We start from the raw sequence: 13,391 nt of genomic DNA, 5'->3' as shown, positions 1-13,391 counted from the left end.
GGCTCTACCCAACCTGAATCTGCAGCAGGCCCCTTATAGGGAATAAGACTTGGTGTCTCTGGTGGAGACTGAGGAGTTTAGCTTTGAAGCAGAGACTAATTTCCCATCATTGAGTGCTTGATTGTGTAACCTCCAAGCAGGGCTCCACTAGCCAACACAGACACAAACAGCTATCAGAGAAGAAACTACACACAGGTAGCGCAAATCCAGTTACACACAATGTCTGAGAGCTTCTTGCATCTGAAACCTACCCAAAAAAACCCAGAACCAACAAAACCAGTGGTGGGCTTCAGACCACACCAGAGTTCAATCAAACTAGACCCATAAATGGCACACACAAAGGTGATTCTGGAAGGCTCCAGACCCTGTGGGGAACAACTCCACCTTGAACAGCCATCCCCTCCACAGCACATCATACGTGGTGATAAAGTTTGACCCCTATAATGACCCAGTCTGAAGGGTTAATGATCGTACCATTGAGCCCATCAAGACAGCAGTTTGCACACATTGGTCAAGGTTGAGCCTCATAGTAAAACAGCCTAAGAGCCAATCCCACTTATTAAAGGGCCAACAGCAATGATGATCCAATTCAATAGGAACAACAAAATAATCTACATTAGAGACATTCCTAGAGCACCCAGCTCAGGAGATCAAGGAGACTGCATAATTCTGTCCTACAGAACACCTAATACAGAAGGTCACCCCACCAAACTGGGAGTTATAGAGTTCTATCTAATACATGGAATCAAATACAAAGAAATAGCCCCAAAAGGAGAGACAAATAAACATGCTCCAAATGAAAGAATAGAATATCTAGAAAAAGAGCTGAGTAAAATAGAGGCAAACAATTTATCAGGTAGAGTTCAAAGTAATGGCTAGAAAGATGCTCAAGTGACTTAGTGAGAACCACAGCATTAAAAAGGACATAGAAACAATGAAAAATAATTAGTTGGAAATGAAGAATGCCATACCTGAAATACAGAATACACTAAAAGAGATAGCATATAAGCTGGATGAAACAAAATACCAAATCTGTGAATTAGAAGACAAAGTAGAAAAAGAATCACTCAATTAAAGCAGCAAAAATAAAAAGTCATTTTAAAGCATGAGGATTGTTTAAGGGAACTTTGAAACATAACAACATCCACGACACAGGGATACCAGAAGGAGAAGATAGTGAGCAAGAGCTAGAGAACATGATTGTAGAAATGATGATTTAAAAAACATCCCTGCCAAAACCCATTTGGCTCAGTGGATAGAGCGTCAGCCTGAGGACTGAAAGGTCCCAAGTTCGATTCTGGTCAAGGGCATGTACGTTGGTTGCAGGCATATCCCCTGTAGGGGATGTGCAAGAGGCAGCTGATCAATGATTCTCTCTCATTGATGTTTTTAATTCTCTATTCCTCTCTCTTCTTCTCTGTAAAAAATCAATAAAATACATTAAAACAAAACAAAAACAAAAACAAAAAAATCCCTACCCTGGTGAAGGAAAATGTTTTTTAAAAAAGCTCAGGAAGCAGAGTCCCAATAAAAATGAACCCAAAGGGACCCACACCAAAACATATCATAATTAAAATGGCCAAGATTAAAGACTAAGAGAGAATCTTAAAGGTAGCAAAATCGAAATATTCAGTTACCACAAAAGAGTTCCCATAAGTCTGTCAGATGATTTCTCAACAGAAACACTTCAGGCCAGAAGGGGTTGCCATAATGTATCCAAAGTAATGAAAACCAAGAAGCTTAAACAAGATGGCTTTATCCAGCAAAGATATCATTTAAAAATTGAAAGCAAAATAAAAAGTTTACTAGACAAAAAAAGACTAAAGTATTTCATTACCACCAAACCTGCATCACAAGCAATATTAAAGGAACTGCTTTAAGAAGAAGAATAAATATATATAGAGAGAAAGGAACATAGGCATACAAAAATGTTGCAATAAGTACCTATCAATAATAACCTTAAATGTAAATGAATTAAAGGCTCCAATAAAATGACAGAGGGTAGCCAAATGGATAAGAAAATATGGCCCATATTTATATGCTGTATAAAAGATACCCACCTCATGACAAAGGTTATACATAGGCTCAAAGTTAAGGAATGGAAAAATATTCCATGCAAGTGGAAACAAAAAAATAGCTGGTATAGCAATACTTATATCTTACAAAGTAAACTTCAAAACATAGACCATAAAAGAGACAAAGAGGGTCACTACATATACTAAAGGGATTGATCCAATAAGAGGCTATCACCCTTGTCTATGCTACCGTGTTTCCCCCAAAATAAGACATCTTCTGAAAATAAGACCTAGCACAACTTTGGGAGAAAAAAATTAATATAAAACACTGACTTATTTTGGGGGAAACGGGGTAATAAAAGCTTAAGTGGTCCTTGTGCCTTCATGTATGATGTCACCACTAGATGGCTGCCACCTATGACTGCCAAAAAGATAGCCACCACAAGATGGCTGCCACAGAGATGGTTGCCACAAGATGGCCGTGCACATAGCTGAGGCTCGGCAGCACTCCATGTGGTGAGACCTGGGGGTCCTGCGGCTCTGTGTGGTACTGAAGAGGCTAGTCCCAGTGTCTCTGCCAACTCATGTGGAATAGGCGGGACATGGTGTACCATGGTGTACCTGGTACACCATGTCCCGCCTATTCCACACGAGTTGGCAGAGACAGGGGAGGGCAGTTGTGGGCAATCAGGCCAGCAGGGGAGCAATTAGGGACAATCAGGCAGGCAGGCAGGAGAATGGTTAGGAACCAGGATCCAACCTAAACCATCAGTGGGACATCCTCTAAGCCTTAGGGGTCCCAGATTGGAGAGGGTGCAGGCCTGGCCAAGGAACACCCCTCTCACCCTCCCTCCCCAGTGCACGAATTTCATTTTAGTGGACTTTAAAGGAGAGATCAACAGCAATACAAGGATAGTAGGGTACTTAAACACCCCATTGTCAATGAATATATCTTCCAAACAAAAAAAATCAAGAGAAACTGAGATCTGAACTGACACACTAGATCAGATAGATTAAATTGAAATTTACAGAACATTTCATCCCAAAGCAGCAGAATATATATTTGCTGAAGTTCACACAGAGCATTCTTATAGACTAGATGTTAGGCACAAACTAAGTCTTCAGAAATTCAAGAAGATAAAAATTGTATTTGTGATCCTTTTGGATCACAATGTCATGAAACTAGAATATAATTACAGTAATAGGAAAAAAAAACTGTGACTCAGTACTGCACAGAGCTGCAGGACTCCCAGGCAGACAGCTCAGGAAATGAGAGAGAGATTGACCAAAATCGACAAAGAGTGAGAGAGAGAGAGAGAGAGAGAGAGAGAGAGAGAGAGAGAGAAAGAGAACTCATTGACATAGACAAAAATGGTGGTGATCGTGAGGTGGAGGGGGGTGGGTGGAGGTGGAAGAAGGCACAGAGGAGATAAAAGGTGATGGAATAAATAAATAAATAAATAAATAAATAAATAAATAAATAATTTAAAACCTCAAATATATTCAAACACATGGAGACTAAATAGCATCTTATTAAATAATGAATGGATAACCAAGAGATCCTGGAAGAAGTCAAACATTTTCTGGAAACAACCAAAAATGAACACATTAATGACCCCAAATCTATGGGACACAGCAAAAGCTGTCCTGAAAGTGAAGTTCATAGCATTACAGGCCTACCTCAAGAAGCAAAATAATATCTCATAAACAATATTACCCTACACCTAAAGAATTTGGAAAAGTACAGCAGAAAAAGTTTAGCATAAATAGAAGGAAGAAAATAATAAAGATCAGAGCAGAAATAAACTACTGACTCTAAAAAGAACAAAAGATCAATGAAACCAAAAGCTGGATCTTTAAAGGATAAACAAAATTGATTGACCTCTACCTGGACTCATCAAGAAAAATAGAGAATGGATTCAAATAAGTCCAATCAGAAATGAAAAGGGGAGGTAACCACTAACATCACAGAAATACAAATGACTGTAAGAGAATAGCATTAACAACTATGTGCCAACAAAATAGTCAACCTAGGCAAAACAGAAAAATTCCTAGAAACAAAAAGTGTATTAAAAATGAATTAGGAAAAAATAGACACCTGAAAGCACCAATAACAACTAATGAAAGCAAAACAGTAATAAATTTTTCTTTAAAAATTCCAAGAAAAAAATGTCCTGAGACTGGAAATTTTCATAGATGAATTTTACTGGATATTCAAGAAAGAAAGCCTCCTAAAGCAATTCCAAATATTGAAGAAAAGGAAAGATTTCCAAGCTCTTTTTATGAAGCCAAAATTATCCTAGTAACAAACAAGGTAAAAACACAACAAAGAAATAAAATTATAGGAAAATATCCCTGATGAACATGCTAACATACTTAACAAGATATTATCATATCAGATCCAGTAATACATTTTAAAATAAAAAGCCATGATAAAGTGAGATTTATTCTGGAGATGCAAGATCTATACAAAATTTGCAAATCAATAAATGTTTTATATAACGTAAACAAAATAAAAGATTAAAAAAATCACATAGTCATATCAACAAATGAAGAAACTATTCAATAGTATCCAGAAACAGTTTATGATAAAATATCTCAACAAAGTGGGAAGAAAGAAAACATGCATCAATGTAATAAAGGGCATATTGGAAAAACCTATAATCACATTATACTCAATGGGCAAGAACTAAAAGTGTTTCCCTTAAGATCAGAAAAAAAAAAAAAAAAAGACAGGGATTTCTGCTTTCACCACTCTTATTCAGAACAGTACTGGATGTTCTAGCTACAGTGATCAGACAACAAGAAGAAAGGAAAGAAGTAAAACTGTCATTATTTACAGGTGACATGATATGGTACATAGAGATCCCAAAACATTCAACCAAAAAGCTAAATCTAATAAATGAATTTGGCAAAGTTGCAAGAACATCCTAATGGGTATGGAGGGATATTTCCTTTTTGTTTGGATTTGATTTCTCTAATGATAAAGATGTTGAGAATCTTTTAATAAGCTTTGTGGCCATTTGTATATGTTTTTAAAAAATATTTTTATTGTTATTTTACAGAGAAGAAGAGAGAGGGATAGAGAGTTAGAAACATCAATCAGCTGCCTCCTGCACACTCCCTACTAGGGATGTGCCAACAACTGGCATAGAACCTGTGACCCTTCAGTCGAAGCCTGATGTTCTATTCACTGTGCCAAAACAGTATGTCTTCTTTATAAAAAAAAAAATATATCTATTATAGTATTTTGACCATTTTTTAATCAGGCAATTTTGTCTTGTTTTTTATTGTTGTTGAATTGCAGGGTTTCTTTATATATCCTTCATGTATTTTTTCCCCCAAATACTTTTTCTCATTCAGAAGGTTTATTTTTCACTCAGTTGATTGTTGTTTTGATGGCCTACAGTTTTTAAGCTTAATATAACCCCAAATTATTTTAAAATATATTTTTATTGATTTCAGAGAGCAAGGAAGAGGGAGAGAGAGAGAGAGAGAAACGTCAATGATGAGAGAGAATCACTGATCAGCTGTCTCCTGCATGTTCCGTATTAGGGATGGAGTCCACAACCTGGCATGTGCTCTTACTGGGAATCAAACTTCAATCTCCTGATTCTTAGGTTGATGCTCAACCACTGAGCCATGCTGGACAGGCTATGGCCCCATTTTCTTTTTTCCTTTGTTTCCTGAGCTTTTAGTATCATATCCAAGAAACCATTGTCAAAGTTTTTCCCTTGGCTATTCTGTGAGTGTTATGGGTTTGGTATTACATTTAGATCTTTAATACATTTTGAATTAATTTTTATATGTTGCATAAGATTCTTTTACTTGAAAATATTCAATTTTCCCAATGCTTTTTGTGAAATTATGTCTCTTCCCCATTGTGTGATCTTGGCACCTTTGTTGAAGATTATTTGATAATTTAAAGCATATTTATTTCTTGGCTCTCTACTCTGTTCCATTCCTCTGTGTCTCTATCTGTATGCCAGTACCACTCTACTCTTTCTTTACCTTTGCAGTATGTTTTAACATTAGAAACACAAGCCTCTAACTGGCAATTTTTGAAGATTGTTTTGTCTCTTCAGGGTTCCTTGAGATAGCATAAGAATTAAGAATGATATTTTTATTTATTTAAAAACTAGAGGCTCAGTGCATGAAATTCATGCACAGGAGAGGGGAGTATCCCTCAGCTCAACCTGTACCCTCCCCAATCTGGGACCCCTTGAGGGATGTACAACTTCCTTCTCACAATCCAGGACTGCTAGCTCCCAACTGCCTGCCTGCCTGATTGCCCTTAACGGCCTTCCCCTGCAGGCATGGTCCCTCCCAAATGCCCTTTCCTGCTGGCCTGGTTTCACCCAACTACACTCCTCTGCCAGCCTGGTCACACCAACTGCCTCCTCTGCTGGCCCACTCACCCCTACCTGCCCTCCCCTGCTGGGCTGATCATCCACAACTGCCCTCCCCTACAAGCCATCTTGTGGCAGTCATCTTGTATACACATGACCAAACAGGGTCAGCCACCTTCTGTTGGAGTGATGGTCAATTTGCGTATTACTGTTTTATTAGATAGGATGCCTTTGGGATTACAATATATTTTATTGAATCTGCACATGACTTTGAGTAATATGGACAATTGACAATACTCTTCTAATTTGTGGTATTTTTAACGAGGATGGGTTTTTAAAGAAGCAATTGCTTTGTTCCTTTTTTCTTCAATCTCTTTGTACTCATCCCTCTGTGGGAGTTCTCAAGCCTTTCCTAGCCCCAGACTCCCTGAGGTGAGGACAGGACAAGGGTTCCAGAACTTTAGATCCAGGGTCTATGTAAGGGGATTAAGTAAGCTGGACTTTTCCCCTAATCCCTCTGTTTCCCCCTCTGGTTTAACTGGCTATTATCCCCATGGGTGACTCTATTATGTTGAATATCCTTTTTTTCTGCCAACTCCAGCTCAACTGAAACAATTTTGTCCTATACAAATAAGAATCTTAAAAAAAAAAAAAAAAAAGAGCCTTATTTACTAGAAGCCTTCCATTTTAAGAATATTAGTGACTGGTTCATTTCACACATTACTAGTATGTCAGAAATATTTGAAAGTCTTTCACAAGAAATGTAGTCAAATTGTAGTAAGAAGCTAGGAATATTCTTTGGCATGTAGAATGGGGAAACTGAGACAGATACCTAAATAAACTGGCCTACCAATTTACAGCCAGATATAGAAGGTCACCAGGGCAGAAAGCCTTGGCCACCTAGCAATGGGCAGAACTGTTCCTAGATCTTGCTTTCAGGGTGGCCTTTCCTCTCCTGGCATACCATTAGTCATGTGGCTTAGACCTCCTGACTTGCTGTGGATCAATCAGTGGAGACCATGATCTGAAAGGGCAAACCTGGAAATGCTGATAAATATTCTATTGAGATCTTCCCTGAGACCTCTCCTAAATCCCTGCCTGTGAAAAGCAGATAAACCCCTCAAAACGAAGAAGCCATTGTGTGCCCATATTGGGGTACACCTCCGCAAATTCCTTTACCAATGAATTTTATTTCACCTAAACTCTAAGTTTAGGAGACTTGCAACCAGGGGAACAATAGGCAACAGTAGCTCATCTTGGGCTAACCCCCTGAACTTGTTCCCAAGTCCCCTTGCCTCTGGCTCTCCAGTGAGCTGACAGCAGCCTCACACAGGCTCACTTCTCTCCCATAAAGTTTCTAGAGAGCCAAAGCAGCCACACCTTGTCTCTCTCCTACTGCTTCTTGTACCCCAGGCCTTTCCTTATTTCCCTGTCCAGCTTTAATAAACATAGTCTCAAAGTCACCTGGACTCATATTCTGAATTCTTTGCTGCATGAAGTCAAGAACCTGCACACTACCAGCTGGTCTTATGCAAATTTGCTCAGGACCTGGCTTTTATTTCTGATAACATTTTGAAATGTAGATGGAATGCTATTGCAAAAGGAAGGAAAGAGATCTGGGTGGTTTTTAAAAATATATTTTTATTGATTTCAGAGATGAATGGAAAGGGAGGGAGAGATGGAAAAGTCAATGATGAGATAGAAACATTGATTGGATGCCCCCTGCACACCCCACACTGGAGATGGGGGGGTCAAGCCCGCAATCCAGGCATGTGCCCTGACTGGGAATCGAACTGTGACCTCTTGGTGCATAGGTTGATGCTCAACTACTGAGCCAGGCTGGGTGTTTTTAAGAGAAGTTAAAAATAAATAGTTTGACCTAACAAGTTAAGTATTTCTGAATGAGTAAAAATAGACAAACTGGAAACAAGGGAAGCTATAGAGTTTAGTGGAAAAGAAATATTAAGAAATTTTATGTAAAAATACTAGAACCTAATTATGGGGATATGCTTATACCCTAACTCAACAAAGACTACTAACCATATTAATTCAAATGAAGCTGAAGTAGCTATAAAAACATGACCCTCTGTAATTGCCGCTGAGGCACAGGAAATATACTTATAATACTCCTACTGTCTTCCTGTTTTATGAAATTTTTAGATGGTAATTGCAATATATGGCCTTGGGTTCTTACAGCCTTGTCCCCAAATAAACCTCATGATTACAGTTCCAAATTGTGCAACTAGCAGGAATCAGATTAATAATGAATGACCCTTGAGTGTTTCTAATGGGAAATGAGTGGACCATTGTAAATGGGAACCCATCTAATGATCAGATTGTGAAAACTGAAGAGGTGTATAGTTTGCCCTCAAACTATAAGCAAATGCTATACTAAATGAAAAATACAGAGAATGAGACAGACAGAAAAATTTGGATCATGATAGCTTATAGGTTAGAAATGATCCAAAATGTTTTTCTTGTGTATTTTTTAAAATCCTAATTCAAAAATATTGTTTCCATTGATTTTTAGAAAGACTAGAAGGGAGAGAGGGGGGAGGGAAGGAGCAAAAGAAAGAAATATGATTGGCTGCTTTCTGCATGAATCCTGATTGGGACCAGCGATTGAACCTGCAATCCAGACACATGACCAGGAATTGCAGACTGATACTCTAATCACTTAGCGACACTGGTCAGGGCCAAAGTGTTTTTCTTAATGATGACCTGTGGAACCTAACTGGCTCCCATTTACCTGCTTTTTACTTTTGAGAAAATTTGACCTTGAATTCCATCTAAGGTTCAAGTCTTGCCCTATCCCCAATGGTCCATTGTTCAACTGGATAAACTAAGACTTCCTAGCCATAGCCTTTCTAGCACCATGGGACCACATTTCCAACCAAAATGTTGGTCATCAATGAATTATTCCATTCGATTTATGAACCAAAGGCAGAGGTGTAGTTGAAAATGGAGCCACATAACTAAAGCTGACAAGCTCAGAGGAGGCCTACATAATATGATTTGCAAAATCCGAGATTTAAAGTAACCACATAGGATGGCCTGAAATTACAACATTCTAATTAAAAGTGAGTCATGGTGAGTAATTATGTTTTAGGTAAATTAAATATAGAAAATTTATATTTTAGAAAATTAATTGTAATGCTAACAACAAGACACCCATGAAAAACACACATGGTGTCAAAACAAGCCAGAGGAAAATCATTTGGGCAAAAAATGAAAAAGGATCCCAAGTCTAATTTATAGAAAATATTCCTTTAATAACTTTTGGTCTAGTATATGTTTGTATATTTTCAGAAAACAACTCTGAGACCGTGTGGATTCCTGCAACAGAGAGGAATTGACAGGACTGCTCCAACCATGAAGACAGAAGAGAAGTAGTCCAGAGATGGAAGATGCTGACATCACCTTGCCATACTAGCAGTCAGCAGCTGTGCATCACTGCACATTGCCCAGGACCAAACTAGAGAGGGTTGGACCTGCATTACCACAATTTGTCCACCATCCAGAAATGAAATATCATTGCTGACATATACACATAAGGAACTATTCGACATTGAAATTGGGTCTCAAAAGAGCTGTTGGCCCCAAAAGAAACTCACTACAGACTGATTAATTTGCATTTCAGCATAACTATTATTACTTGTCTCATTTTTGGTTCTTATAAGTATATTTCCAGTAGGACATGATTTCACTCATCTAGGGGAAATGATGAACAACATAGACTGAACGATAAGAACAGACCCAGAGACAAGAAAGCATGAATCAGACTGTTGGACCTCAGAGGGAGTGTAGGGGAGGGTGGGAATAAAGGAGAGAGATCAACCAAAGGACTTGTGTTCATACATATGAGCCTAACCAGTTGTCAAGGACAACAGGGGGGTGGGAGCATGCATGGGAGGGAGTGGGGGATGGGAAAAGGGGGAAGAGGACAAATATGTGACACCTTAATCAATAAATAAATTAAAAGAAAAAAAAGACTCATTAAATGGAAGAGGGAAACAATACAATGGAAATTTATCACCTGTGTGACACTAGTGGTCAAACTATGCCCCTCATAGGCATGAAGACATTGGTGTCAGCATTGGAGGAGCCACAAGTGTTAGGGATGACCCAGGGATGGGTTCTCCTCCCTCATATAATCAGGGGAGGGGTGTGGGAGACAGAACCAACTAACAGAGTCAGACCTTTCTTCATTCCCAGAAAATCACAGCCCTCCCCATGTCTACCTTGTGAGTGATGTTTCATATTCTTGTGGTCTGGACAGTAGCCTGTGTTCTTTGTCTTCTCACAGATCCCTGACCTGTCAGACACTCTGGATATTCCACCCCAGGTAAAGGTATTACCATGGGAAAAGAGAGCTCACCCTGACCTCAAAGGATTCAAGGAATGACTCCTAAGCCAAGGTCCCTGGTTTATGGGACACCTGCCTGTATTCCTTGAACATCTGAACCCACCCATGATGTCCTTGGGAGCAAGGGGAACATTCTCAGCAGGATGGGACAGGAGAATCCAAGATATGTGGTTGCTTCCATCTCAGAGGAGCTGAGGGTCCCATGGGGACCTTCCCTTCCCTAAAAGAGGAGCTCACAGAGTACCCGTGGTTGGCACTCTATGTGGAGCTGCTCTAGATCAGGCCCTGTGGGGAGGCCTAGAGCAGATGACAGAGATGGACACAGGGGACGGGATGCAACACCCCAATGCTTTGATGGAGACACACAGGACATTTGGGGTATCAGCCCTCCAGTTTGGCACACTCTATTAAAAGCCTCAGAAGAGACATCACCAGACCCTGTTCTTGAAAGCTTTTGTGACAGAGAGCTCCTCATGAAATAGCACATCCACCAGAGGGGACAGTTCTTATGAACTGAATTCATAATACTCTGGACCTTTGGCCCCTCTGAGATAGAAGCAACCCCAGATCCTGTCCTCTTGCTGGAGTCAGGAGGCATGAAATCCACAGTGACTGGGTCCTGACTGACTGGCCTTTCAGCTTGAAGGCAAGAGCCCACCTCTGCCCAGTGTCAGGGTGATCTCCTACCCTCTGGTCAGCATCCCTGGTGAAGCATCTGACATTGGCTTCAGGTCTCCTCTTGCTCTCCAGGTGTGACATTTAGACCCAGACAACAAAGGGAATTCACAGATTAACCTGGCTTTACCTAAAAGGTGGGGAAGGAGCCTGATTTCCATCCCTTGTTCCCACGGGTGCTTTTGGACCCCAGCCTTGTGCCTGCTCCATCCCTCCTGCTACCTCTAGGGCCTGTAAATAAAAAGGGGGGCTGTAAAATAAGCCTGAAAAGCTCATTGGTTCACAAGGCAGGCCTGACAAGCTCAGTGACCAAAAGTAACTGTATAGTGTGCTCTGATCACAAATTCCTAACTGTGCCCTAACAGAGCCCTGACCTGTCAGGTGGTAGCAGGTAATCATGTCCCAGGCCTACAGCTTCGTTAGTAAAAGTCGGACTTTACTTTAAGTGAGACCTTTCCCTGTTCTTATGCATCTGGGATAACATACCTTTGACATATCAGAGTAGTTGTTTGTTTGTTTTTTTAAATGATTTGAAGGCACAGACTCTGGGACCAGCATATAAGTCAACATACTTCTTATGTTACCTGGTTCCTTGCATAAACTCTCTATGTGCTGTAAATGTTAATTATCCTGGAACCACCAAAGTAAAAAAAAAAAAAAAAAAAAAAATGTGTTTCTCCATTTTGCCTTTCATCAATTATAGAGATTTCTTCACCTCCTAATGGATTTCACACAACTTTTTCCATCTTTTTTTATTATAATGTGTAAACAAGCTGTACAACTGCCATTCTCAGGATTTGAGATCTTGTTCCAGGCATATGACGTTAGCTTGGTTCAAATAAACTCATAAAAATCTTCACAGGTTGGGAAGTTTCTTACTTTATCGGAGCCTAAGAATACCTGCTTTCTCAGGGCTCTATTTGCTGCTCCCCAAGCCATGCCTGGCACCACCCATGAACAAGGTGGGGTAATGAGAGGAAACTCCCCCAGGTAGAAGACAGACACCGCCCCGAAGGTCAGGGAGCACAAGGACAGGCTCAGCCAACAGAGACAGAGGGTCTCACAGAAACTATCCCCTGAAGACCAGGAAGCTCACAGCAACCTGGCCTCCCACCATAGCCTTCTCTCCCTAGGGCACACAGGACACCTTCCCCTTTACACACAGGAACTGCGGGTCCTTCTGAGACTCCTGGTCCTGAGACCCTTCCTGGGTCTCTGTCCCTGGAAGCAAAGACCAGGCTGATGACAACCTGAGATACAGGGAGGGACCCCTCAGCCGTCACCACCCAGCTTGACCCTTTTCACCCCCCTGAGTCACCTCTGTGGCCTTCCTGCTGGGAGGAAATCCAACTTTCCCAGTGCTTTTGAGAACATGGGGAAGACCTGATGCCTAGCTGAGTGTCTGTGTCATAAATAGAAATAATCCCCAGGTTTGGGGCCTGTGGGGTTCTCTGTGGGGTGCTGACAGACCAAAGACCAAGACATAGCACAGCCAATGCTTGGTCATCCTCTCAGGGGACACATGCCCCCATCAGCCTTGCTGTTGCAAGTGAGCTCCCCAGGCCAGTAAGACCCACTGCACACCTGCTGAGTCAGAATCTGCATTTTAATAGGATCTGGAGACCCCTGCCTCTGTGCACAGGAGAAGGGGAGAAGCTGCCCCATCAGCACATCACCAGGTCGCATTCTGGTTGGGCATATACATTAGCTGGACAGCTGCTGACTCAGCATCTAACATATCACTTGGGCATCGCAATCTATACAAAGTTTCACAGGAGATCTGATGCACAGTGGTAGTGACATTCCCGTGACAAGAGTTCCTAAGGTGGCCCCAGAGCCCTGTTCTGAAGGGAAAAGTCAAATGTGAAAGAGAGGGCTGTAAGGGAGACTACTTGTGCACCTGACAGGGAGCCATGGGGAACCGGGGTGCCCCAGGCTGGTGATTTTCCAAACAGAGCATGTGAGTGTGTGTGTGTTTAGATACCT

This window comes from Pipistrellus hanaki (assembly GCF_964339955.1).
Source record: "Pipistrellus hanaki genome assembly, chromosome: 15".
Taxonomy (NCBI): Eukaryota; Metazoa; Chordata; class Mammalia; order Chiroptera; family Vespertilionidae; genus Pipistrellus; species Pipistrellus hanaki.
The sequence above is the reverse complement of the archived record's forward strand: the minus strand, read 5'-3'. Positions refer to the sequence as shown.